The 24,965-nt window shown below is 48.8% G+C and overlaps 24 non-coding genes and 4 pseudogenes across 24 annotated transcripts; all 28 read right to left on the bottom strand.

Moving 5' to 3' along the window:
* Positions 1-1,007: 1,007 nt before the first annotated feature.
* Positions 1,008-1,170, bottom strand: LOC134986485 (U1 spliceosomal RNA). The gene has a single exon (XR_010192354.1). It is a non-coding gene; the product is annotated as a U1 spliceosomal RNA (small nuclear RNA).
* A 152-nt stretch (positions 1,171-1,322) lies between these two features.
* Positions 1,323-1,486, bottom strand: LOC134986393 (U1 spliceosomal RNA). Its single transcript, XR_010192284.1, has one exon. It is a non-coding gene; the product is annotated as a U1 spliceosomal RNA (small nuclear RNA).
* A 671-nt stretch (positions 1,487-2,157) lies between these two features.
* LOC134986440 (U1 spliceosomal RNA) lies at positions 2,158-2,320 on the bottom strand. Its single transcript, XR_010192320.1, has one exon. It is a non-coding gene; the product is annotated as a U1 spliceosomal RNA (small nuclear RNA).
* A 152-nt stretch (positions 2,321-2,472) lies between these two features.
* Positions 2,473-2,636, bottom strand: LOC134986377 (U1 spliceosomal RNA). The gene has a single exon (XR_010192270.1). It is a non-coding gene; the product is annotated as a U1 spliceosomal RNA (small nuclear RNA).
* A 694-nt stretch (positions 2,637-3,330) lies between these two features.
* On the bottom strand, positions 3,331-3,472 carry LOC134986447 (U1 spliceosomal RNA; annotated as a pseudogene).
* A 152-nt stretch (positions 3,473-3,624) lies between these two features.
* On the bottom strand, positions 3,625-3,788 carry LOC134986360 (U1 spliceosomal RNA). The gene has a single exon (XR_010192253.1). It is a non-coding gene; the product is annotated as a U1 spliceosomal RNA (small nuclear RNA).
* Positions 3,789-6,411: 2,623 nt separating this feature from the next.
* Positions 6,412-6,574, bottom strand: LOC134986483 (U1 spliceosomal RNA). The gene has a single exon (XR_010192352.1). It is a non-coding gene; the product is annotated as a U1 spliceosomal RNA (small nuclear RNA).
* Positions 6,575-6,726: 152 nt separating this feature from the next.
* Positions 6,727-6,890, bottom strand: LOC134986379 (U1 spliceosomal RNA). Its single transcript, XR_010192272.1, has one exon. It is a non-coding gene; the product is annotated as a U1 spliceosomal RNA (small nuclear RNA).
* Positions 6,891-7,564: 674 nt separating this feature from the next.
* On the bottom strand, positions 7,565-7,727 carry LOC134986423 (U1 spliceosomal RNA). The gene has a single exon (XR_010192308.1). It is a non-coding gene; the product is annotated as a U1 spliceosomal RNA (small nuclear RNA).
* A 152-nt stretch (positions 7,728-7,879) lies between these two features.
* On the bottom strand, positions 7,880-8,043 carry LOC134986504 (U1 spliceosomal RNA). Its single transcript, XR_010192373.1, has one exon. It is a non-coding gene; the product is annotated as a U1 spliceosomal RNA (small nuclear RNA).
* A 956-nt stretch (positions 8,044-8,999) lies between these two features.
* Positions 9,000-9,163, bottom strand: LOC134986363 (U1 spliceosomal RNA). Its single transcript, XR_010192256.1, has one exon. It is a non-coding gene; the product is annotated as a U1 spliceosomal RNA (small nuclear RNA).
* A 956-nt stretch (positions 9,164-10,119) lies between these two features.
* Positions 10,120-10,283, bottom strand: LOC134986344 (U1 spliceosomal RNA). Its single transcript, XR_010192239.1, has one exon. It is a non-coding gene; the product is annotated as a U1 spliceosomal RNA (small nuclear RNA).
* A 671-nt stretch (positions 10,284-10,954) lies between these two features.
* On the bottom strand, positions 10,955-11,117 carry LOC134986468 (U1 spliceosomal RNA). The gene has a single exon (XR_010192340.1). It is a non-coding gene; the product is annotated as a U1 spliceosomal RNA (small nuclear RNA).
* Positions 11,118-11,269: 152 nt separating this feature from the next.
* LOC134986490 (U1 spliceosomal RNA) lies at positions 11,270-11,433 on the bottom strand. Its single transcript, XR_010192359.1, has one exon. It is a non-coding gene; the product is annotated as a U1 spliceosomal RNA (small nuclear RNA).
* A 693-nt stretch (positions 11,434-12,126) lies between these two features.
* LOC134986427 (U1 spliceosomal RNA) lies at positions 12,127-12,268 on the bottom strand (annotated as a pseudogene).
* Positions 12,269-12,420: 152 nt separating this feature from the next.
* Positions 12,421-12,584, bottom strand: LOC134986512 (U1 spliceosomal RNA). Its single transcript, XR_010192380.1, has one exon. It is a non-coding gene; the product is annotated as a U1 spliceosomal RNA (small nuclear RNA).
* Positions 12,585-13,255: 671 nt separating this feature from the next.
* On the bottom strand, positions 13,256-13,418 carry LOC134986436 (U1 spliceosomal RNA). The gene has a single exon (XR_010192317.1). It is a non-coding gene; the product is annotated as a U1 spliceosomal RNA (small nuclear RNA).
* Positions 13,419-13,570: 152 nt separating this feature from the next.
* Positions 13,571-13,734, bottom strand: LOC134986366 (U1 spliceosomal RNA). Its single transcript, XR_010192259.1, has one exon. It is a non-coding gene; the product is annotated as a U1 spliceosomal RNA (small nuclear RNA).
* Positions 13,735-14,408: 674 nt separating this feature from the next.
* LOC134986434 (U1 spliceosomal RNA) lies at positions 14,409-14,571 on the bottom strand. The gene has a single exon (XR_010192315.1). It is a non-coding gene; the product is annotated as a U1 spliceosomal RNA (small nuclear RNA).
* A 152-nt stretch (positions 14,572-14,723) lies between these two features.
* Positions 14,724-14,887, bottom strand: LOC134986498 (U1 spliceosomal RNA). The gene has a single exon (XR_010192366.1). It is a non-coding gene; the product is annotated as a U1 spliceosomal RNA (small nuclear RNA).
* A 671-nt stretch (positions 14,888-15,558) lies between these two features.
* LOC134986408 (U1 spliceosomal RNA) lies at positions 15,559-15,721 on the bottom strand. The gene has a single exon (XR_010192294.1). It is a non-coding gene; the product is annotated as a U1 spliceosomal RNA (small nuclear RNA).
* A 152-nt stretch (positions 15,722-15,873) lies between these two features.
* On the bottom strand, positions 15,874-16,037 carry LOC134986510 (U1 spliceosomal RNA). The gene has a single exon (XR_010192378.1). It is a non-coding gene; the product is annotated as a U1 spliceosomal RNA (small nuclear RNA).
* Positions 16,038-16,719: 682 nt separating this feature from the next.
* LOC134986401 (U1 spliceosomal RNA) lies at positions 16,720-16,871 on the bottom strand (annotated as a pseudogene).
* A 152-nt stretch (positions 16,872-17,023) lies between these two features.
* Positions 17,024-17,187, bottom strand: LOC134986496 (U1 spliceosomal RNA). Its single transcript, XR_010192365.1, has one exon. It is a non-coding gene; the product is annotated as a U1 spliceosomal RNA (small nuclear RNA).
* Positions 17,188-17,858: 671 nt separating this feature from the next.
* Positions 17,859-18,021, bottom strand: LOC134986407 (U1 spliceosomal RNA). Its single transcript, XR_010192293.1, has one exon. It is a non-coding gene; the product is annotated as a U1 spliceosomal RNA (small nuclear RNA).
* A 152-nt stretch (positions 18,022-18,173) lies between these two features.
* Positions 18,174-18,337, bottom strand: LOC134986509 (U1 spliceosomal RNA). Its single transcript, XR_010192377.1, has one exon. It is a non-coding gene; the product is annotated as a U1 spliceosomal RNA (small nuclear RNA).
* Positions 18,338-19,019: 682 nt separating this feature from the next.
* Positions 19,020-19,171, bottom strand: LOC134986443 (U1 spliceosomal RNA; annotated as a pseudogene).
* Positions 19,172-19,323: 152 nt separating this feature from the next.
* LOC134986347 (U1 spliceosomal RNA) lies at positions 19,324-19,487 on the bottom strand. Its single transcript, XR_010192242.1, has one exon. It is a non-coding gene; the product is annotated as a U1 spliceosomal RNA (small nuclear RNA).
* Positions 19,488-24,965: the final 5,478 nt, after the last annotated feature.

Below are 24,965 nucleotides of genomic sequence, written 5' to 3'. Positions count from 1 at the left end.
CAGTAGACGTGTCATAGGAACCAGCTGTGACTTTGGACTGTTTAGAATCCAACCATGCTGTTGTAGCACTTTCCAAAATAGTGCTACCCCGACTACCAACTGCTCCTTGGACCTCGCCCTTATAACGAGATTGTCCAAGTACGGGATAATTACAACTCCCTTTTTTTTGAAGGAGTATCAACATTTCGGCCATTACCTTAATAAAACACCCTCGGTGCCATGTACAGTCCAAACGGCAGTGTCTGGACTTGGTAATGGTAATCCTGTACCACAAATCTGAGGTACTCCTGGCGAGGATGGTAAATGGGGACATGCAGGTAAGCATCCTTGATGTCCCAGGATACCATGTAATCCCCCTCGTCCAGGCTTGGAATAACCGCCCTGAGCGATTCCATCTTGAACTTGAATTTTTTTGTTCAAGGATTTTAAATATAAAATGGGTCACACCGAACCATGCGGTTTCGGTACCCCAACCCGTGTGGAATAGTAACCCCGTCCTTATTGAAGTAGGGGCACCTTGAGTATTACCTGCTGGGAATACCGCATATTAATTGCCTCTAGCACAGCCTCCCTGCCTGAGGGAGTTGTCAGCAAGGCATATTTTAGGAAACGGCTGGGGGGAGACATCTCGAATTCCAGCTTGTACCCCTGGGCGTGCAGGGCATGGCGGCCTTTTGCGGCAATTGGATGACCCCTAGTTCGCATTAAACACCTCCACCCTCCTTCGGTGTGGGGCTCATGTTGGCTATGCCCCAGCCCCTGAAGAATTCAAGCTGATTTCTTGCAGCAGCTAGGCACTGTAACAGCTCCAGAGCTGCTCTGTAAGGGAAGTAAAAGGGCTTGGGCCCTGCAGCACTACCTGTAGTTCGCATTGTGCGTTGGAAGGCACAAATTAAGCAGACGAGAGAAGTCAGGATAGTGCGCAAGGGCATAGAAGGGAGCGGCTCAAGAAAAATGAAGTGTAAACAGACAGCAAACTAGGCTGGAGAGAGACATGAGACAAAGAGATCTGAATTATACGAGAGCCGACCAGGGGAAACACAAATTATGCAGTCAAGTTTCCCACATTTGGGGGAATCGCAGGAGCAGCACACCCAGAGTGCAATTGGTGAGCCTTGCCCTGGGAGAAGCACATTCATGATCATAGTATCTTACCTAGCAGGTAAGAAGGAGTTGGGCTAGAGCTGGGGAGGGTCGCTGCTCGGGCACCCCCCTGTCAAGTGAAGGAGATCCAACTGAGGCAGCACAAGGGAACTCTCGAAAGAAGAACAAGGCTAGAGGAAGATCTGAGACAAAGAAATCTGACTTTTACCAGAGCTGACCAGAGGAAAGCACAAACACAGTCCCCCACTACCACAAATAATGCTGTCAAGTTTACAACATTTGGGGAAATAACAGGGGTCAGCATACCCAGAATGCAATGAATGAACCTCACCCTGGGAGAACAATCTTCATGACCATGGTATCTCCTATGCAAAATAAGTATGATTTGGGATAGGGCTGGGGAGGGCCGCTGCTCAGGCACATCTCTGTCAAGTAAAGGAGATTCAACTGAGGCAGCACAAGGGAACTCTCATCTGGGGACAACAACTGCAGGAGGTACACATATTTTCAGATGAACATGGGAGGGCAGAAGGCTGCCTAATACTGAAGCACCCCCAAACAACAAACCAAATGCAACAACTAGTGCAAGCATTCCTGGGGGAAGGCCTGCAGCAGATGGATTTGCATATGGTGATGTCATCCAAGCAGTGGGTCAAAGTTGGCTTCAACCCTCGTCTGCATATGAAAAGAGAAAATTGGCATGCAGGGCATGGCGGCCTTTTGCGGTGCTTGGATGACCCCTAGTTCGCATTAAACACCTCCACCCTCCTTCGGTGTGGGGCTCATGATGGCTATGCCCCAGCCCCTGAAGCATTCAAGCTGATTTCTTGCAGCAGCTGGGCACTGTAACAGCTCCAGAGCTGCTCTGTAAGGCAAGTAAAAGGGTGTGGGCCCTGCAGCACTACCTGTAGTTTGCATTGTGCGTTGGAAGGCACAAAGTAAGCAGACGGGAGAAGTCAGGATAGTGCGCAAGGGCATAGAAGGGAGCAACTCAAGAAAAGAGAAGTGGAAACAGACTGCAAATTAGGCTGGAGAGTGACCTGAGACAAAGAGATCTGAATTATACGAGAGCCGACCAGGTGAAACACAAATTATGCAGTCAAGTGTCCCACATTTGGGGAAACCGCAGGAGTAGCACACCCAGAGTGCAATGGGTGAGCCTTGCCCTGGGAGAAGCACCTTCATGATCATAGTATCTCACCTGGCAGGTAAGTAGGAGCTGGGCTAGAGCTGGGGAGGGTCGCTGCTCGGGCACCCCCCTGTCAAGTGAAGGAAATCAAACTGAGGCAGCACAAGGGAACTCTTGAAAGAAGAACAAGGCTAGAGGAAGATCTGAGACAAAGAAATCTGACTTTTACCAGAGCTGACCAGAGGAAAGCACAAACACAGTCCCTCACTACCACAAATAATGCAGTCCAGTTTCCCACATTTGGGGAAATCACAGGGGTCAGCATACCCAGAATGCAATGAATGAACCTCACCCTGGGAAAACAATCTTCATGACCATGGTATCTCCTATGCAAAATAAGTATGATTTGGGATAGAGCTCGGGAGGGCCGCTGCTCAGGCACATCTCTGTCAAGTAAAGGAGATTCAACTGAGGCAGCACAAGGGAACTCTCATCTGGGGACAACAACTGCAGGGAGAACACATATTTTCAGATGAACATGGGAGGGCAGAGGCTGCCTAATACTGAAGCACCCCCAAACAACAAACCAAATGCAACAACTAGTGCAAGCATTCCTGGGGGAAGGCCTGCAGCAGATGGATTTGCATATGGTGATGTCATCCAAGCAGTGGGTCAAAGTTGGCTTCAACCCTCATCTGCATATGAATAGAGAAGAGGGGCGTGCAGGGCATGGCGGCCTTTTGCGGCGCTTGGATGACCCCTAGTTCGCATTAAACACCTCCACCCTCCTTCGGTGTGGGGCTCATGTTGGCTATGCCCCAGCCCCTGAAGCATTCAAGCTGATTTCTTGCAGCAGCTGGGTACTGTAACAGCTCCAGAGCTGCTCTGTAAGGCAAGTAAAAGGGTGTGGGCCCTGCAGCACTACCTGTAGTTTGCATTGTGCATTGTAAGGCACTAAGTAAGCAGGCGGGAGGAGAAGTCAGGATAGTGCACTAGGGTATAGAAGGGAGGGGCTCAAGAAAAAAGAAGTGGAAACAGACAGCAAACTAGGCTGGAGAGAGACCTGAGACAAAGAGATCTGAATTATATGAGAGCTGACCAGGGGAAACACAAATTATGCAGTCAAGTTTCCCACATTTGGGAAAATCGCAGGAGCAGCACACCCAGAGTGCAATGGGTGATCCTTGTCCTGGGAGAAGCAACTTCATGATCATAGTATCTCACCTGGCAGGTAAGTAGGAGTTGGGCTAGAGCTGGGGAGGGTCGCTGCTCGGGCACCCCCCTGTCAAGTGAAGTAGATCCAACTGAGGCAGCACAAGGAAACTCTCGATAGAAGAACAAGGCTAGAGGAAGATCTAAGACAAATAAATCTGACTTTTACCAGAGCTGACCAGAGGAAAGAACAAACACAGTCCCCCACTACCACAAATAATGCAGTCGAGTTTCCCACATTTGTGGAAATCACAGGGGTCAGCAAACCCAGAATGCAATGAATGAACCTCACCCTGGGAGAACAATCTTCATGACCATGGTATCTCCTATGCAAAATAAGTATGATTTGGGATAGGGCTGGGGAGGGCCGCTGCTCAGGCACATCTCTGTCAAGAATTTATAAAGTCTATACATATATATAACCAAATGTCAATATATATATAGAACCCAGTGCTCCTATCAAAACTTATCTATTTCACCAATTTGTTGCTTATTTAATCTTTATACATCTATTAATTTTCACCATATATTATAAAATGGTGCTCCCATAGGTAGTACTGTTCTACTAATAATAAACCAAATTTTAAAGATAATCACACTTGTTATCAAGGGAGCGCAAAAAATAAAATATACAAGCTCTTTATTTTTAAAAAATATATATAGACAGAAGAAACCCACATTCAATAAAATACAATGGAGTCAACATATATAGGCACCACTATCCATATCTAAATGTAATCAGGATCTATTTCATATTGCCCTTGATGACAACGGAATGTTTATTAAAGTGTCCAAAAAATCCTCCTGGATACAGCTGTTGTAATTTAATCATTACTTTCCAATTGTAATTGATACATTAAATTCCTTCTTGTGGATGAACAGCAACAGTTGTAACCAACGCCTCTTATTTACTGCAGTTAAAGTTCATATGTAACTCACGTGAGTAATGAAAGAAAACAGGGGGAGAGCGCTGTGATGGTTGGTGAAACACAGCGGTATGCTACGACCCCCGTTAACCGTGGCTGGATCTTATTGGCACTCGCGGTCGGGATATTTCTTCCTGCCGTGGGTAGAGACCTCCTTTTGCTCGGTCTCAAATTGCTTTTTCCCCTTCACCGCTGTCTTTACATCAGACGTCCGCCGTGATGTAGCTCGTTCATGAACGGGCTTATATCTCAGCAATCAGAGTGTCCGGTAATCACCTTCCTTACGCGTTTCTCCGCTGTTATCCAAGAGCGGTTTCGTCAGAGGATACATCAGCAGCCTAGCAGGCTCTTTTTAAAATGCACCGGACCAATAGTATTACTAATTAGTTGATTGGATACATACATGTACTAATTGGATGCATACATGTAATGACTCACATATGGAACAACTTTCTAATTGCATTTGCACATATAAAGGCATTTCATAATATAAAAATAAGCAACATGGTGATTAAAAATAATAATAAAATAAGCAACAAGGTGGTTTAAAAAATAACAGAAAATATATAATCTATATACAGATTAACCTATAATCTTTCAATCAATACCTCATATCTATAATCACATATACATAATTCAGAGACTCAGCACTAAGCATCCCCATTTACTTATATAAAACCTTTTAGGGTAACATAAATCCAGGCCACTACTAAAGCAGTTCTTGTGGCGCAGGGGAAACATCACCTGCATTCTATGCAGCTAGTCCCATGTTCGAATTCAACCCGCTCAGCTTAACATCAATATTATTTATTTACTTTTAATGGGATCATTCTATCAATTCATTTTTACCTTTAATTTTTGTTAATATTATTTCTATATTTCATTATTTTAACCCCTGGAATAATTACATTGCTGTTTAAACAACAAAAAGAATTGAAGAAAAAATAAATATTAAACAGACAATTTAAGGATTCGAAGATTTAAATATTTAAAGATTTTAAAATTTAAAACAGGGAGGGGGGGGGAGGGAGGGGGGCCTTTTGGGAGAAGGAGGGGAAAATAATAAAAATAGAAAAAAAATATATATATAGAACCAAGAGAAAGTGTAAAAAGAGGATGGAGGAAGAAATCTGATGTTCATCATTACTAGTGGATTTTACTAAGGAACTTTAAAGAAATACACACAACAGGGTTATACAGTTTCATCCTAAGAGGAAAGCTGTTTCCAAAATAGCTACTTCTAATAATTTTGTTTATTTATTAAACATACAATAAATGGATATTCAATAAATAATATATTAGGTAAATCAATAGATAAAATCTTCAGAGACTGCCAATGTTGTTCAGTTCGATGCTCTCATTCAGACCATCAGGTGTAAGGGTACCCAAAGAAAAAATCCAAAATGCCTCCCTTGTCAAGTAAAGGAGATTCAACTGAGGCAGCACAAGGGAACTCTCATCTGGGGACAACAACTGCAGGGAGAACACATATTTTCAGATGAACATGGGAGGGCAGAAGGCTGCCTAATACTGAAGCACCCCCAAACAACAAACCAAATGCAACAACTAGTACAAGCATTCCTGGGGGAAGGCCTGCAGCAGATGGATTTGCATATGGTGATGTCATCCAAGCAGTGGGTCAAAGTTGGCTTCAACCCTCGTCTGCATATGAAAAGAGAAAAGGGGCGTGCAGGGCATGGCGGCCTTTTGCGGCGCTTGGATGACCCCTAGTTCGCATTAAACACCTCCACCCTACTTCGGTGTGGGGCTCATGTTGGCTATGCCCCAGCCCCTGAAGCATTCAAGCTGATTACTTGCAGCAGCTGGGCACTGTAATAGCTCCAGAGCTGCTCTGTAAGGCAACTAAAAGGGTGTGGGCCCTGCAGCACTACCTGTAGTTCGCATTGTGCGTTGGAAGGCACAAAGTAAGCAGACGGGAGAAGTCAAGATAGTGTGCAAGGCCATAGAAGGGAGTGGCTCAAGAAAAGAGAAGTGTAAACAGACAGCAAACTAGGCTGGAGAGAGACATGAGACAAAGAGATCTGAATTATACGAGAGCCAACCAGGGGAAACACAAATTATGCAGTCAAGTTTCCCACATTTGGGGAAATCGCAGGAGCAGCACACCCAGAGTGCAATTGGTGAGCCTTGCCCTGGGAGAAGCACCTTCATGATCATAGTATCTTACCTAGCAGGTAAGAAGGAGTTGGGCTAGAGCTGGGGAGGGTCGCTGCTCGGGCACCCCCCTGTCAAGTGAAGGAGATCCAACTGTGGCAGCACAAGGGAACTCTCGAAAGAAGAACAAGGCTAGAGGAAGATCTGAGACAAAGAAATCTGACTTTTACCAGAGCTGACCAGAGGAAAGCACAAACACAGTCCCCCACTACCACAAATAATGCTGTCAAGTTTACCACATTTGGGGAAATAACAGGGGTCAGCATACCCAGAATGCAATGAATGAACCTCACCCTGGGAGAACAATCTTCATGACCATGATATCTCCTATGCAAAATAAGTATGATTTGGGATAGGGCTGGGGAGGGCCGCTGCTCAGGCACATCTCTGTCAAGTAAAGGAGATTCAACTGAGGCAGCACAAGGGAACTCTCATCTGGGGACAACAACTGCAGGCGGTACACATATTTTCAGATGAACATGGGAGGGCAGAAGGCTGCCTAATACTGAAGCAACCCCAAACAACAAACCAAATGCAACAACTAGTGCAAGCATTCCTGGGGGAAGGCCTGCAGCAGATGGATTTGCATATGGTGATGTCATCCAAGCAGTGGGTCAAAGTTGGCTTCAACCCTCGTCTGCATATGAAAAGAGAAAATTGGCATGCAGGGCATGGCGGCCTTTTGCGGTGCTTGGATGACCCCTAGTTCGCATTAAACACCTCCACCCTCCTTCGGTGTGGGGCTCATGATGGCTATGCCCCAGCCCCTGAAGCATTCAAGCTGATTTCTTGCAGCAGCTGGGCACTGTAACAGCTCCAGAGCTGCTCTGTAAGGCAAGTAATAGGGTGTGGGCCCTGCAGCACTACCTGTAGTTTGCATTGTGCGTTGGAAGGCACAAAGTAAGCAGACGGGAGGAGAAGTCAGGATAGTGCACAAGGGTATAGAAGGGAGGGGCTCAAGAAAAAAGAAGTGGAAACAGACAGCAAACTAGGCTGGAGAGAGACCTGAGACAAAGAGATCTGAATTATATGAGAGCCGACCAGAGGAAACACAAATTATGCAGTCAAATTTCCCACATTTGGGGAAATCGCAGGGGCAGCACACCCAGAGTGCAATGGGTGAGCCTTGCCCTGGGAGAAGCAACTTCATGATCATAGTATCTCACCTGGCAGGTAAGTAGGAGTTGGGCTAGAGCTGGGGAGGGTCGCTGCTCGGGCACCCCCCTGTCAAGTGAAGGAGATCCAACTGAGGCAGCACAAGGGAACTCTCGAAAGAAGAACAAGGCTAGAGGAAGATCTGAGACAAAGAAATCTGACTTTTACCAGAGCTGACCAGAGGAAAGCACAAACACAGTCCCCCACTACCACAAATAATGCAGTCGAGTTTCCCACATTTGGGGAAATCACAGGGGTCAGCATACCCAGAATGCAATGAATGAACCTAACCCTGGGAGAACAATCTTCATGACCATGGTATCTCCTATGCAAAATAAGTATGATTTGGGATAGGGCTGGGGAGGGCCGCTGCTCAGGCACATCTCTGTCAAGTAAAGGAGATTCAACTGAGGCAGCACAAGGGAACTCTCATCTGGGGACAACAACTGCAGGGAGAACACATATTTTCAGATGAACATGGGAGGGCAGAAGGCTGCCTAATACTGAAGCACCCCCAAACAACAAACCAAATGCAACAACTAGTGCAAGCATTTCTGGGGGAAGGCCTGCCGCAGATGGATTTGCATATGGTGATGTCATCCAAGCAGTGGGTCAAAGTTGACTTCAACCCATGTCTGCATATCAAAAGAGAAAAGGGGCGTGCAGGGCATGGCGGCCTTTTGCGGCGCTTGGCTGACCCCTAGTTTGCATTAAACACCTCCACCCTCCTTCGGTGTGGGGCTCATGTTGGCTATGCCCCAGCCCCTGAAGCATTTAAGCTGATTTCTTGCAGCAGCTGGGCACTGTAACAGCTCCAGAGCTGCTCTGTAAGGCAAGTAAAAGGGTATGGGCCCTGCAGCACTACCTGTAGTTTGCATTGTGCGTTGGAAGGCACAAAGTAAGCAGACGGGAGAAGTCAGGATAGTGCACAAGGGCATAGAAGGGAGCGGCTCAAGAAAAGAGAAGTGGATCAGACAGCAAACTAGGCTGGAGAGAGACCTGAGACAAAGAGATCTGAATTATACGAGAGCCGACCAGGTGAAACACAAATTATGCAGTCAAGTGTCCCACATTTGGGGAAATCGCAGGAACAGCACACCCAGAGTGCAATGGGTGAGCCTTGCCCTGGGAGAAGCAACTAAGTAGGAGTTGGGCTAGAGCTGGGGAGGGTCGCTGCTCGAGCAGCCCCCTGTCAAGTGAAGGAGATCCAACTGAGGCAGCACAAGGGAACTCTCGAAAGAAGAACAAGGCTAGAGGAAGATCTGAGACAAAGAAATCTGACTTTTACCAAAGCTGACCAGAGGAAAGCACAAACACAGTCCCCCACTACCACAAATAATGCAGTCGAGTTTCCCACATTTGGGGAAATCACAGGGGTCAGCATACCCAGAATGCAATGAATGCACCTAACCCTGGGAGAACACTCTTCATGACCATGGTATCTCCTATGCAAAATAAGTATGATTTGGGATAGGGCTGGGGAGGGCCGCTGCTCAGGCACATCTCTGTCAAGTAAAGGAGATTCAACTGAGGCAGCACAAGGGAACTCTCATCTGGGGACAACAACTGCAGGGAGAACACATATTTTCAGATGAACATGGGAGGGCAGAAGGCTGCCTAAAACTGAAGCACCCCCAAACAACAAACCAAATGCAACAACTAGTGCAAGCATTCCTGGGGGAAGGCCTGCCGCAGATGGATTTGCATATGGTGATGTCATCCAAGCAGTGGGCCAAAGTTGGCTGGAACCCTCATCTGCATATGAAAAGAGAAAAGGGTTATGCAGGGCATGGCGGCCTTTTGCGGCGCTTGGATGACCCCTAGTTCGCATTAAACACCTCCACCCTCCTTCGGTGTGGGGCTCATGTTGGCTATGCCCCAGCCCCTGAAGCATTTAAGCTGATTTCTTGCAGCAGCTGGGCACTGTAACAGCTCCAGAGCTGCTCTGTAAGGCAAGTAAAAGGGTATGGGCCCTGCAGCACTACCTGTAGTTTGCATTGTGCGTTGGAAGGCACAAAGTAAGCAGACGGGAGAAGTCAGGATAGTGCACAAGGGCATAGAAGGGAGCGGCTCAAGAAAAGAGAAGTGGATCAGACAGCAAACTAGGCTGGAGAGAGACCTGAGACAAAGAGATCTGAATTATACGAGAGCCGACCAGGTGAAACACAAATTATGCAGTCAAGTGTCCCACATTTGGGGAAATCGCAGGGACAGCACACCCAGAGTGCAATGGGTGAGCCTTGCCCTGGGAGAAGCAACTAAGTAGGAGTTGGGCTAGAGCTGGGGAGGGTCGCTGCTCGAGCAGCCCCCTGTCAAGTGAAGGAGATCCAACTGAGGCAGCACAAGGGAACTCTCGAAAGAAGAACAAGGCTAGAGGAAGATCTGAGACAAAGAAATCTGACTTTTACCAGAGCTGACCAGAGGAAAGCACAAACACAGTCCCCCACTACCACAAATAATGCAGTCGAGTTTCCCACATTTGGGGAAATCACAGGGGTCAGCATACCCAGAATGCAATGAATGCACCTAACCCTGGGAGAACAATCTTCATGACCATGGTATCTCCTATGCAAAATAAGTATGATTTGGGATAGGGCTGGGGAGGGCCGCTGCTCAGGCACATCTCTGTCAAGTAAAGGAGATTCAACTGAGGCAGCACAAGGGAACTCTCATCTGGGGACAACAACTGCAGGGAGAACACATATTTTCAGATGAACATGGGAGGGCAGAAGGCTGCCTAATACTGAAGCACCCCCAAACAACAAACCAAATGCAACAACTAGTGCAAGCATTCCTGGGGGAAGGCCTGCCGCAGATGGATTTGCATATGGTGATGTCATCCAAGCAGTGGGCCAAAGTTGGCTGGAACCCTCATCTGCATATGAAAAGAGAAAAGGGTTATGCAGGGCATGGCGGCCTTTTGCGGCACTTGGATGACCCCTAGTTCGCATTAAACACCTCCACCCTCCTTCGGTGTGGGGCTCATGTTGGCTATGCCCCAGCCCCTGAAGCATTCAAGCTGATTTCTTGCAGCAGCTGGGCACTGTAACAGCTCCAGAGCTGCTCTGTAAGGCAAGTAAAAAGGTGTGGGCCCTGCAGCACTACCTGTAGTTCGCATTGTGCGTTGGAAGGCACAAAGTAAGCAGACGGGAGAAGTTAGGATAGTGCGCAAGGGCATAGAAGGGAGCGGCTCAAGAAAAGAGAAGTGGAAACAGACAGCAAACTAGGCTGGAGAGAGACCTGAGACAAAGAGATCTGAATTATACGAGAGCCGACCAGGGGAAACACAAATTATGCAGTCAAGTGTCCCACATTTGGGGAAATCGCAGGAGCAGCACACACAGATTGCAATGGGTGAGCCTTGCCCTGGGAGAAGCACCTTCATAATCATAGTATCTCACCTGGCAGGTAAGTAGGAGTTGGGCTAGAGCTGGGGAGGGTCGCTGCTCGGGTACCCCCCTGTCAAATGAAGGAGATCCAACTGAGGCAGCACAAGGGAACTCTCGAAAAAAGAACAAGGCTAGAGGAAGATCTGAGACAAAGAAATCTGACTTTTACCAGAGCTGACCAGAGGAAAGCACAAACACAGTCCCCCACTACCACAAATAATGCAGTCGAGTTTCCCACATTTGGGGAAATCACAGGGGTCAGCATACCCAGAATGCAATGAATGAACCTCACCCTGGGAGAACAATCTTCATGACCATGGTATCTCCTATGCAAAATAAGTATGATTTGGGATATGGCTGGGGAGGGCCGCTGCTCAGGCACATCTCTGTCAAGTAAAGGAGATTCAACTGAGGCAGCACAAGGGAACTCTCATCTGGGGACAACAACTGCAGGGAGAACACATTTTCAGATGAACATGGGAGGGCAGAAGGCTGCCTAATACTGAAGCACCCCCAAACAAAAAACCAAATGCAACAACTAGTACAAGCATTCCTGGGGGAAGGTCTGCAGAAGACGGATTTGCATACGGTGATGTCATCCAAGCAGTGGGCCAAAGTTGGCTGGAACCCTCATCTGCATATGAAAAGAGAAAAGGGGTATGCAGGGCATGGCGGCCTTTTACGGCGCTTGGATGACCCTTAGTTCGCATTAAACACCCCCACCCTCCTTCGGTGTGGGGCTCATGTTGGCCATGCCCCAGCCCCTGAAGCATTCAAGCTGATTTCTTGCAGCAGCTTGGCACTGTAACAGCTCCAGAGCTGCTCTGTAAGGCAAGTAAAAGGGTGTGGGCCCTGCAGCACTACCTGTAGTTTGCATTGTGCATTGTAAGGTACAAAGTAAGCGGATGGGAGGAGAAGTCAGGATAGTGCACAAGGGTATAGAAGGGAGGGGCTCAAAAAAAAAGAAGTGGAAACAGACAGCAAACTAGGCTGGAGAGAGACCTGAGACAAAGAGATATGAATTATATGAGAACCGACCAGGGGAAACACAAATTATGCAGTCAAGTTTCCCACATTTGGGGAAATCGCAGGGGCAGCACACCCAGAGTGCAATGGGTGAGCCTTGCCCTGGGAGAAGCAACTTCATGATCATAGTATCTCACCTGGCAGGTAAGTAGGAGTTGGGCTAGAGCTGGGGAGGGTCGCTGCTCGGGCACCCCCCTGTCAAGTGAAGGAGATCCAACTGAGGCAGCACAAGGGAACTCTCGAAAGAAGAACAAGGCTAGAGGAAGATCTGAGACAAAGAAATCTGACTTTTACCAGAGCTGACCAGAGGAAAGCACAAACACAGTCCCCCACTACCACAAATAATGCAGTCGAGTTTCCCACATTTGGGGAAATCACAGGGGTCAGCATACCCAGAATGCAATGAATGAACCTCACCCTGGGAGATCAATCTTCATGACCATGGTATCTCCTATGCAAAATAAGTATGATTTGGGATAGGGCTGGGGAGGGCCGCTGCTCAGGCACATCTCTGTCAAGTAAAGGAGATTCAACTGAGGCAGCACAAGGGAACTCTCATCTGGGGACAACAACTGCAGGGAGAACACATATTTTCAGATGAACATGGGAGGGCAGAAGGCTGCCTAATACTGAAGCACCCCCAAACAACAAACCAAATGCAACAACTAGTGCAAGCATTTCTGGGGGAAGGCCTGCCGCAGATGGATTTGCATATGGTGATGTCATCCAAGCAGTGGGTCAAAGTTGACTTCAACCCTTGTCTGCATATCAAAAGAGAAAAGGGGCGTGCAGGGCATGGCGGCCTTTTGCGGCGCTTGGCTGACCCCTAGTTTGCATTAAACACCTCCACCCTCCTTCGGTGTGGGGCTCATGTTGGCTATGCCCCAGCCCCTGAAGCATTTAAGCTGATTTCTTGCAGCAGCTGGGCACTGTAACAGCTCCAGAGCTGCTCTGTAAGGCAAGTAAAAGGGTATGGGCCCTGCAGCACTACCTGTAGTTTGCATTGTGCGTTGGAAGGCACAAAGTAAGCAGACGGGAGAAGTCAGGATAGTGCACAAGGGCATAGAAGGGAGCGGCTCAAGAAAAGAGAAGTGGAAACAGACAGCAAACTAGGCTGGAGAGAGACCTGAGACAAAGAGATCTGAATTATACGAGAGCCGACCAGGTGAAACACAAATTATGCAGTCAAGTGTCCCACATTTGGGGAAATCGCAGGGGCAGCACACCCAGAGTGCAATGGGTGAGCCTTGCCCTGGGAGAAGCAACTTCATGATCATAGTATCTCACCTGGCAGGTAAGTAGGAGTTGGGCTAGAGCTGGGAAGGGTCGCTGCTCGGGCACCCCCCTGTCAAGTGAAGGAGATCCAACTGAGGCAGCACAAGGGAACTCTCGAAAGAAGAACAAGGCTAGAGGAAGATCTGAAACAAAGAAATCTGACTTTTACCAGAGCTGACCAGAGGAAAGCACAAACACAGGCCCCCACTACCACAAATAATGCAGTCAAGTTTCCCACATTTGGGGAAATCACAGGGGTCAGCATACCCAGAATGCAATGAATGAACCTAACCCTGGGAGAACAATCTTCATGACCATGGTATCTCCTATGCAAAATAAGTATGATTTGGGATAGGGCTGGGGAGGGCCGCTGCTCAGGCACATCTCTGTCAAGTAAAGGAGATTCAACTGAGGCAGCACAAGGGAACTCTCACCTGGGGACAACAACTGCAGGGAAAACACATATTTTCAGATGAACATGGGAGGGCAGAAGGCTGCCTAATACTGAAGCACCCCCAAACAACAAACCAAATGCAACAACTAGTGCAAGCATTCCTGGGGGAAGGCCTGCCGCAGATGGATTTGCATATGGTGATGTCATCCAAGCAGTTGGTCAAAGTTGGCTTCAACCCTCGTCTGCATATGAAAAGAGAAAAGGGGCGTGCATGGCATGGCGGCCTTTTGCGGAGCTTGGCTGACCCCTAGTTTGCATTGAACACCTCCACCCTCCTTCGGTGTGGGGCTCATGTTGGCTATGCCCCAGCCCCTGAAGCATTCAAGCTGATTTCTTGCAGCAGCTGGGCACTGTAACAGCTCCAGAGCTGCTCTGTAAGGCAAGTAAAAGGGTGTGGGCCCTGCAGCACTACCTGTAGTTTGCATTGTGCATTGGAAGGCACAAAGTAAGCAGACGGGAGGAGAAGTCAGGATAGTGCACAAGGGTATAAAAGGGAGGGGCTCAAGAAAAAAGAAGTGGAAACAGACAGCAAACTAGGCTGGAGAGAGACCTGAGACAAAGAGATCTGAATTATACGAGAGCCGACCAGGTGAAACACAAATTATGCAGTCAAGTGTCCCACATTTGGGGAAATCGCAGGGGCAGCACACCCAGAGTGCAGTGGGTGAGCCTTGCCCTGGGAGAAGCACCTTCATGATCATAGTATCTCACCTGGCAGGTAAGTAGGAGTTGGGCTAGAGCTGGGGAGGGTCGCTGCTCGAGCAGCCTCCTGTCAAGTGAAGGAGATCCAACTGAGGCAGCACAAGGGAACTCTCGAAAGAAGAACAAGGCTAGAGGAAGATCTGAGACAAAGAAATCTGACTTTTACCAGAGCTGACCAGAGGAAAGCACAAACACAGTCCCCCACTACCACAAATAATGCAGTTGAGTTTCCCACATTTGGGGAAATCACAGGGGTCAGCATACCCAGAATGCAATGAATGAACCTAACCCTGGGAGAACAATCTTCATGACCATGGTATCTCCTATGCAAAATAAGTATGATTTGGGATAGGGCTGGGGAGGGCCGCTGCTCAGGCACATCTCTGTCAAGTAAAGGAGATTCAACTGAGGCAGCACAAGGGAACTCTCATCTGGGGACAACAACTGCAGGGAGAACACATATTTTCAGATGAACATGGGAAGGCAGAAGGCTGCCTAATACTGAAGCACCCCCAAACAACAAACCAAATGCAACAACTAGTGCAAGCATTCCTGGGGGAAGGCCTGCCGCAGATGGATTTGCATATGGTGATGTCATCCAAGCAGTGGGTCAAAGTTGGCTTCAACCCTCGTCTGCATATGAAAAGAGAAAAGGGTTATGCAGGGCATGGCGGCCTTTTGCGGCGCTTGGCTGACCCCTAGTTTGCATTAAACACCTCCACCCTCCTTTGGTGTGGGGCTCATGTTGGCTATGCCCCAGCCCCTGAAGCATTCAAGCTGATTTCTTGCAGCAGCTGGGCACTGTAACAGCTCCAGAGCTGCTCTGTAAGGCAAGTAAAAGGGTGTAGGCCCTGCAGCACTACCTGTAGTTTGCATTGTGCGTTGGAAGGCACAAAGTAAGCAGACGGGAGAAGTCAGGATAGTGCGCAAGGGCATAGAAGGGAGCGGCTCAAGAAAAGAGAAGTGGAAACGGACAGCAAACTAGGCTGGAGAGAGACCTGAGACAAAGAGATCTGAATTATACGAGAGCCGACCAGGGGAAACACAAATTATGCAGTCAAGTTTCCCACATTTGGGGAAATCGCAGGAGCAGCACACCCAGAGTGCAATGGGTGAGCCTTGCCCTGGGAGAAGCACCTTCATGATCATAGTATCTCACCTGGCAGGTAAGTAGGAGTTGGGCTAGAGCTGGGGAGGGTCGCTGCTCGGGCACCCCCCTGTCAAGTGAAGGAGATCCAACTGAGGCAGCACAAGGGAACTCTCGAAAGAAAAACAAGGCTAGAGGAAGATCTGAGACAAAGAAATCTGACTTTTACCAGAGCTGACCAGAGGAAAGCACAAACACAGTCCCCCACTACCACAAATAATGCAGTCGAGTTTCCCACATTTGGGGAAATCACAGAGGTCAGCATACCCAGAATGCAATGAATGAACCTCACCCTGGGAGAACAATCTTCATGACCATGGTATCTCCTATGCAAAATAAGTATGATTTGGGATAGGGCTGGGGAGGGCCGCTGCTCAGGCACATCTCTGTCAAGTAAAGGAGATTCAACTGAGGCAGCACAAGGGAACTCTCATCTGGGGACAACAACTGCAGGGAGAACACATATTTTCAGATGAACATGGGAGGGCAGAAGGCTGCCTAATACTGAAGCACCCCCAAACAACAAACCAAATGCAACAACAAGTGCAAGCATTCCTGGGGGAAGGCCTGCAGCAGATGGGTTTGCATATGGTGATGTCATCCAAGCAGTGGGTCAAAGTTGGCTTCAACCCTCGTCTGCATATGAAAAGAGAAAAGGGGCATGCAGGGCATGGCGGCCTTTTGCGGCGCTTGGCTGACCCCTAGTTTGCATTAAACACCTCCACCCTCCTTCGGTGTGGGGCTCATATTGGCTATGCCCCAGCCCCTGAAGCATTCAAGCTGATTTCTTGCAGTAGCTGGGCACTGTAACAGCTCCAGAGCTGCTCTGTACGGCAAGTAAAAGGGTGTGGGCCCTGCAGCACTACCTGTAGTTTGCATTGTGCATTGGAAGGCACAAAGTAAGCAGACGGGAGAAGTCAGGATCGTGCGCAAGGGCATAGAAGGGAACGGCTCAAGAAAAGAGAAGTGGAAACAGACAGCAAACTAGGCTGGAGAGAGACCTGAGACAAAGAGATCTGAATTATACGAGATCCGACCACGGGAAACACAAATTATGCAGTCAAGTTTCCCACATTTGGGGAAATCGCAGGAGCAGCACACCCAGAGTGCAATGGGTGAGCCTTGCCCTGGGAGAAGCACCTTCATGATCATAGTATCTCACCTGGCAGGTAAGTAGGAGTTGGGCTAGAGCTGGGGAGGGTCGCTGCTCGGGCACCCCCCTGTCAAGTGAAGGAGATCCAACTGAGGCAGCACAAGGGAACTCTCGAAAGAAGAACAAGGCTAGAGGAAGATCTGAGACAAAGAAATCTGACTTTTACCAGAGCTGACCAGAGGAAAGCACAAACACAGTCCCCCACTACCACAAATAATGCAGTTGAGTTTCCCACATTTGGGGAAATCACAGGGGTCAGCATACCCAGAATGCAATGAATGAACCTAACCCTGGGAGAACAATCTTCATGACCATGGTATCTCCTATGCAAAATAAGTATGATTTGGGATAGGGCTGGGGAGGGCCGCTGCTCAGGCACATCTCTGTCAAGTAAAGGAGATTCAACTGAGGCAGCACAAGGGAACTCTCATCTGGGGACAACAACTGCAGGGAGAACACATAATTTCAGATGAACATGGGAAGGCAGAAGGCTGCCTAATACTGAAGCACCCCCAAACAACAAACCAAATGCAACAACTAGTGCAAGCATTCCTGGGGGAAGGCCTGCCGCAGATGGATTTGCATATGGTGATGTCATCCAAGCAGTGGGTCAAAGTTGGCTTCAACCCTCGTCTGCATATGAAAAGAGAAAAGGGTTATGCAGGGCATGGCGGCCTTTTGCGGCGCTTGGCTGACCCCTAGTTTGCATTAAACACCTCCACCCTCCTTTGGTGTGGGGCTCATGTTGGCTATGCCCCAGCCCCTGAAGCATTCAAGCTGATTTCTTGCAGCAGCTGGGCACTGTAACAGCTCCAGAGCTGCTCTGTAAGGCAAGTAAAAGGGTGTGGGCCCTGCAGCACTACCTGTAGTTTGCATTGTGCGTTGGAAGGCACAAAGTAAGCAGACGGGAGAAGTCAGGATAGTGCGCAAGGGCATAGAAGGGAGCGGCTCAAGAAAAGAGAAGTGGAAACGGACAGCAAACTAGGCTGGAGAGAGACCTGAGACAAAGAGATCTGAATTATACGAGAGCCGACCAGGGGAAACACAAATTATGCAGTCAAGTTTCCCACATTTGGGGAAATCGCAGGAGCAGCACACCCAGAGTGCAATGGGTGAGCCTTGCCCTGGGAGAAGCACCTTCATGATCATAGTATCTCACCTGGCAGGTAAGTAGGAGTTGGGCTAGAGCTGGGGAGGGTCGCTGCTCGGGCACCCCCCTGTCAAGTGAAGGAGATCCAACTGAGGCAGCACAAGGGAACTCTCGAAAGAAAAACAAGGCTAGAGGAAGATCTGAGACAAAGAAATCTGATTTTTACCAGAGCTGACCAGAGGAAAGCACAAACACAGTCCCCCACTACCACAAATAATGCAGTCGAGTTTCCCACATTTGGGGAAATCACAGAGGTCAGCATACCCAGAATGCAATGAATGAACCTCACCCTGGGAGAACAATCTTCATGACCATGGTATCTCCTATGCAAAATAAGTATGATTTGGGATAGGGCTGGGGAGGGCCGCTGCTCAGGCACATCTCTGTCAAGTAAAGGAGATTCAACTGAGGCAGCACAAGGGAACTCTCATCTGGGGACAACAACTGCAGGGAGAACACATATTTTCAGATGAACATGGGAGGGCAGAAGGCTGCCTAATACTGAAGCACCCCCAAACAACAAACCAAATGCAACAACAAGTGCAAGCATTCCTGGGGGAAGGCCTGCAGCAGATGGGTTTGCATATGGTGATGTCATCCAAGCAGTGGGTCAAAGTTGGCTTCAACCCTCGTCTGCATATGAAAAGAGAAAAGGGGCGTGCAGGGCATGGCGGCCTTTTGCGGCGCTTGGCTGACCCCTAGTTTGCATTAAACACCTCCACCCTCCTTCGGTGTGGGGCTCATATTGGCTATGCCCCAGCCCCTGAAGCATTCAAGCTGATTTCTTGCAGTAGCTGGGCACTGTAACAGCTCCAGAGCTGCTCTGTACGGCAAGTAAAAGGGTGTGGGCCCTGCAGCACTACCTGTAGTTTGCATTGTGCATTGGAAGGCACAAAGTAAGCAGACGGGAGAAGTCAGGATCGTGCGCAAGGGCATAGAAGGGAACGGCTCAAGAAAAGAGAAGTGGAAACAGACAGCAAACTAGGCTGGAGAGAGACCTGAGACAAAGAGATCTGAATTATACGAGATCCGACCACGGGAAACACAAATTATGCAGTCAAGTTTCCCACATTTGGGGAAATCGCAGGAGCAGCACACCCAGAGTGCAATGGGTGAGCCTTGCCCTGGGAGAAGCACCTTCATGATCATAGTATCTAACCTGGCAGGTAAGTAGGAGTTGGGCTAGAGCTGGGGAGGGTCGCTGCTCGGGCACCCCCCTGTCAAGTGAAGGAGATCCAACTGAGGCAGCACAAGGGAACTCTCGAAAGAAAAACAAGGCTAGAGGAAGATCTGAGACAAAGAAATCTGACTTTTACCAGAGCTGACCAGAGGAAAGCACAAACACAGTCCCCCACTACCACAAATAATGCAGTCGAGTTTCCCCCATTTGGGGAAATCACAGGAGTCAGCATACCCAGAATGCAATGAATGAACCTCACCCTGGGAGAACAATCTTCATGACCATGGTATCTCCTATGCAAAATAAGTATGATTTGGGATAGGGCTGGGGAGGGCCGCTGCTCAGGCACATCTCTGTCAAGTAAAGGAGATTCAACTGAGGCAGCACAAGGGAACTCTCATCTGGGGACAACAACTGCAGGGAGAACACATCTTTTTTAGATGAACATGGGAGGGCAGAAGGCTGCCTAATACTGAAGCACCCCCAAACTAAAATTCTAGTTTCTCTAATGTCCTAGAGTATGCTGGGGACTCCGTAAGGACCATGGGGATAGACGGGCTCCGCAGGAGACATGGGCACTTTAAGAAAGACTTTAGTTCTGGGTGTGCACTGGCTCCTCCCTCTATGCCCCTCCTCCATACCTCAGTTTGATACTGTGCCCATTTGAAACTGGGTGCTTTTCAGGAGCTCTCCTGAGCTTTCTGACAGAAAGTATTTTGTTAGGTTTTTAATTTTCAGGGAGCACTGCTGGCAACAGACTCCCTGCATCGAGGGACTGAGGGGAGAGAAGCAGCTCTACTCTCTGAGTTGCAAGGTCCTGCTTCTTAGGCTACTGGACACAATTAGCTCCAGAGGGATTGGTACGCAGGATCTCACCCTCGCCGTCCGTCCCAGAGCCGCGCCGCCGTCCCCCTTGCAGATTCAGAAGATAGAAGCCGGGTGAGTATGAGAAGAAAAGAAGACTTCAGAGGCGGCAGAAGAGTTCATGATCTTCACTGAGGTAACGCACAGCACTGCAGCTGTGCACCATTGCTCCCATACACCTCACATACTCCGGTCACTGTAAGGGTGCAGGGCGCAGGGGGGGCGCCCTGGGCAGCAATATAAACCTCTTTTTGGCAAAAATATAACATATATACAGCTGGGCACTGTATATGTATGAGCCCCTGCCAATTTTACAGTTTAAGCGGGACAGAAGCCCGCCGCCGAGGGGGCGGGGCTTCTCCCTCAGCACTCACCAGCGCCATTTTTTCTCCACAGCACCGCTGAGAGGAAGCTGCCCGGACTCTCCCCTGCTTATACCATGGTAGACAAGAGGGTTGAAAAGAGAGGGGGGGCACATAATTCGGCGCAAATGACATACAGCAGCGCTACTGGACAAACATTAAGTTACTGTGTTATTCCTGGGTTATATAGCGCTGGGGTGTGTGCTGGCATACTCTCTCTCTCTGTCTCTCCAATGGGCCTTGTGGGGAAACTGTCTTCAGAAAAGCATTCCCTGTGTGTGTGTGGTGTGTCGGTACACGTATGTCGACATGTCTGAGGAAGATGGCTATATTAGAGAGGAGCGGGAGCAAATGAATGTGGTGTCTCCGCCGACACCTGATTGGATGGATATGTGGAATGTTTTAAATGCTAGTGTAAACTCATTGCACAAAAGATTAGACAAGGCTGAAGCTTTGGGACAGTCAGGGTCTCAACCCATGCCTGATCATATGTCGCAGGGACTGTCAGGGTCTCATAAGTGCACACTATCCCAGATTGTTGACACAGATACCGACACGGATTCTGACTCCAGTGTCGATTACGTTGATGCAAAGTTACAGCCAAAATTGGCAAAATCCATTCGATATAGGATTATGGCAATAAAAGATGTTTTGCACATCACAGAGGAACCCCCTGTCCCTGACAAGAGGGTACATATGTACAAGGGAAAGAAGCCTGAGGTAACCTTTCCCCCCTCACACGAGCTGAACGAGTTATGTGAAAAAGCTTGGGAATCTCCAGATAAAAGACTGCAGATTTCCAAAAGGATTCTTATGGCGTATCCTTTCCCATCAACGGATAGGTTACGATGGGAATCCTCCCCTAGGATGGACAAAGCATTAACACGCACAGCTACAGCTGGAAAATCAAATTTTTTACCTTATGTTCCCTCACAGCATAAGAAAGCTCTGCATTATCAAATGCAGTCCTTTCGGTCACAAAGAAACAAGAAAGTGTGAGGTGCGTCCTTTCTTGCCAGAGGTAGGGGCAGAGGAAAAAAGATGCACAACACAGCTAGCTCCCAGGAACAGAAGTCCTCCCCGGCCTCTACAAAATCTACTGCATGACGCTGGGGCTCCACTGGCGGAGTCCGGCCCATGAGATGTCATGCAGCCGCTCTGACCACGCCTCCTGTTTCTCCGTTGCCGACCCAATATTGAAACCCTGCCCCCGCACCGCTCCATCTCTGACTTGGGAATGGAGTGTTGTTGACCCCCCTCCCCCCCCCCTGCACCGATTGACTGGCAGAGGCGATCGCATTATCTGCAGGCGGATGCGTATGCTCTTAGCAATTTTTGCAGTTGGATTGCTTATTGCGATTGCAATCCAACCCGAATCAGGCCCTATTACCTATCACAATGCACTGCGGGTAGTACAAAATGGGGTTAATATAGGAGAAAAACCCCCAGAGCTGTGCTCCTTAACTGTCCCTGGTGGCTAGTGGAGCAGCTGCCCAGTAATCAGTGTCCACGCCAGTGCGCACACGGCCCGCCCCCTACAGCCACGCTGGATCACAGTATAAAGCGGGCACAGAAGACCCTTACCACCCTTTCATCAGCGGCCTCGTGATCCCGGAGGGCGGTGTGTGTGTGACTGACCTTAGGAAGGAACCGGAGCCTCCGCTGCAGTGACCCAGCAACCGGGGCACTGGAGTATACTGTGCCGCTGGGAGTGATGGAGCTGCAGTAAATATGTCTATTAGACCTAGCCTGCTGCAGCCCTTGTAGATTCTTATTAAAAAAGTTCTTCTTTTCTTGTCAAAATTAATAGCTAAGAATAGGATGCCTGAGGCAGCCCCCTGTTAAGTGGCCTGCTACTGAAGGCACCAACTACAAACTGAGCTCCCTGTTCATGGAAGCGAGGTTATAGAGGAGGGGGCGCTGAGTATCTTGTGAACAGTCAAAAGCTTTGAGCTTGTTGGTGCCTCAGATCAAGATCCTACTCTACACCCCAATATGAATCCTTGTGGAGTCCAGTGTACCCCACAGAAGAAAAAAATGTGTCACAACCATTGGCTGCAACATAAGAATAGCTGCTGATGGGCACAATTGAGAAAGGAAGGGGGGAAAACATTTGAATCCAGCACATATATGTAATTCGAATATGTAATTTGTACCTTCCTACTTTAAAATGTAATGGATGAACCTCACCCTGTGAGAACTATCTTCATGATCAAGAGATCTCATATGCAAGATAAGTATGTGTTGGGATAGGGCTGTGGAGGGCGGCTGCTCGGGCACACCCCCATCAAGTTAAGGAAATTCAACTGAGGAAGCACAAGGGAACTCTCATCTGGGGACAACAACTGCAGGGAGAACACATTTTCAGATGAATGTGGGAGGGCAGAAGGCTGCCTAATACTGAAGCACCCCCAAACAACAAACCAAATGCAACAACTAGTGCAAGCATTCCTGGGGGAAGGCCTGCAGCAGATGGATCCAATAACAGCTCCAGAGTTGCTCTACAAGACAAGTAAAAGGGTGTGAGCCCTGCAGCACCACCTGTACTTTGCATACACACATATAGGACAGCATCTCTTATATGCCCCAGGGTCAATAAAATAGTATCCTTATCTAGGGTATCCATCCCCTCAGATAAGGTATCCGTCCATGCTGCTACAGCACTACACACCCAGGCCGACGCAATTGCCGGTCTGAGTAAGGTACCCGAATGTGTATAAATGGACTTCAGGGTTATCTCCTGTTTGCGGTCAGCAGACTCTTTGAGGGTAGCCGTATCCTGGGACGGGAGGGCTACCTTCTTGGATAAGCGTGTTAATGCTTTGTCCACCCTAGGGGAGGATTCCCATCTTAACCTATCCATTGATGGGAAAGGATACGCCATAAGAATCCTTTTGGAAATCTGCAGTCTTTTATCTGGAGATTCCCAGGCTTTTTCACATAACTCGTTCAGCTCGTGTGAGGGGGGAAAGGTTACCTCAGGCTTCTTTCCCTTGTACTTATGTACCCTCTTGTCAGGGACAGGGGGTTCCTCTGTGATGTGCAAAACATCTTTTATTGCCATAATCCTATATCGAATGGATTTTGCCAATTTTGGCTGTAACTTTGCATCATCGTAATCGACACTGGAGTCAGAATCCGTGTCAGTATCTGTGTCAACAATCTGGGATAGTGGGCGCTTATGAGACCCTGACAGTCCCTGCGACATAGGATCAGGCATGGGTTGAGACCCTGACTGTCCCGAAGCTTCAGCCTTGTCTAATCTTTTGTGCACTGAGTTTACACTAGCATTTAAAACATTCCACATATCCATCCAATCAGCTGTCGCAGAGACACCACATTAATTTGCTCCCGCTCCTCTCTAATATAGCCTTCTTCCTCAGACATGTCGACACACGTGTACCGACACACCACACACACAGGGAATGCTTTTTCTGAAAACAGTTTCCCCACAAGGCCCTTTGGAGAGACAGAGAGAGAGAGTATGCCAGCACACACCCCAGCGCTATATAACCCAGGAATAACACAGTAACTTAATGTTTGCCCAGTAGTGCTGCTGTATGTAATTTGCGCCGAATTATGTGCCCCCCCCCTCTTTTCAACCCTCTTGTCTACCGTGGTTTCAGCAGGCGAGAGTCTGGGGAGCTGCCTCAGCGGTGCTGTGGAGAAAAAATGGCGCTGGTGAGTGCTGAGGGAGAAGCCCCGCCCCCTCGGCGGCGGGCTTCTGTCCCGCTTAAACTGTAAAATTGGCGGGGGCTCATACATATATACAGTGCTCAGCTGTATATATGTTATATTTTTGCAAAAAGAGGTTTATATTGCTGCCCAGGGCGCCCTGCACCCTTACAGTGACCAGAGTATGTGAGGTGTATGGGAGCAATGGCGCACAGCTGCAGTGCTGTGCGTTACTTCAGTGAAGATCATGAAGTCTTCTGCCACCGCTGAAGTCTCTTTTCTTCTCATACTCACCCGGCTTCTATCTTCCGGCTCTGCGAGGGGGACGGCGGCGCGGCTCTGGGACGGACGGTGAGGGTGAGATCCTGCGTACCAATCCCGCTGGAGCTAATGGTGTCCAGTAGCCTAAGAAGCAGGACCTTGCAACTCAGAGAGTAGGGCTGCTTCTCTCCCCTCAGTCCCTCGATGCAGGGAGTCTGTTGCCAGCAGTGCTCCCTGAAAATTAAAAACCTAACAAAATACTTTCTGTCAGAAAGCTCAGGAGAGCTCCTGAAAAGCACACAGTTTCCACTGGGCACAGTATCAAACTGAGGTATGGAGTAGGGGCATAGAGGGAGGAGCCACTGCACACCCAGAACTAAAGTCTTTCTTAAAGTGCCCATGTCTCCTGCGGAGCCCGTCTATCCCCATGGTCCTTACAGAGTCCCCAGCATCCTCTAGGACGTTAGAGAAAATAGGATTTTAATACCTACCGGTAAATCCTTTTCTCTTAGTCCGTAGAGGATGCTGGGCACCCGTCCCAGTGCGTACTGTGTCTGCAGTTATTAAATGGCCCTTAACTCCAGAACATTTATGTGGAGACAACTTTCCCGACTTGACCATCTTCC

This window comes from Pseudophryne corroboree (assembly GCF_028390025.1).
Source record: "Pseudophryne corroboree isolate aPseCor3 chromosome 7 unlocalized genomic scaffold, aPseCor3.hap2 SUPER_7_unloc_3, whole genome shotgun sequence".
In the NCBI taxonomy this organism is placed as follows: domain Eukaryota; kingdom Metazoa; phylum Chordata; class Amphibia; order Anura; family Myobatrachidae; genus Pseudophryne; species Pseudophryne corroboree.
This window is presented reverse-complemented; position numbering and strand designations above follow the sequence as displayed.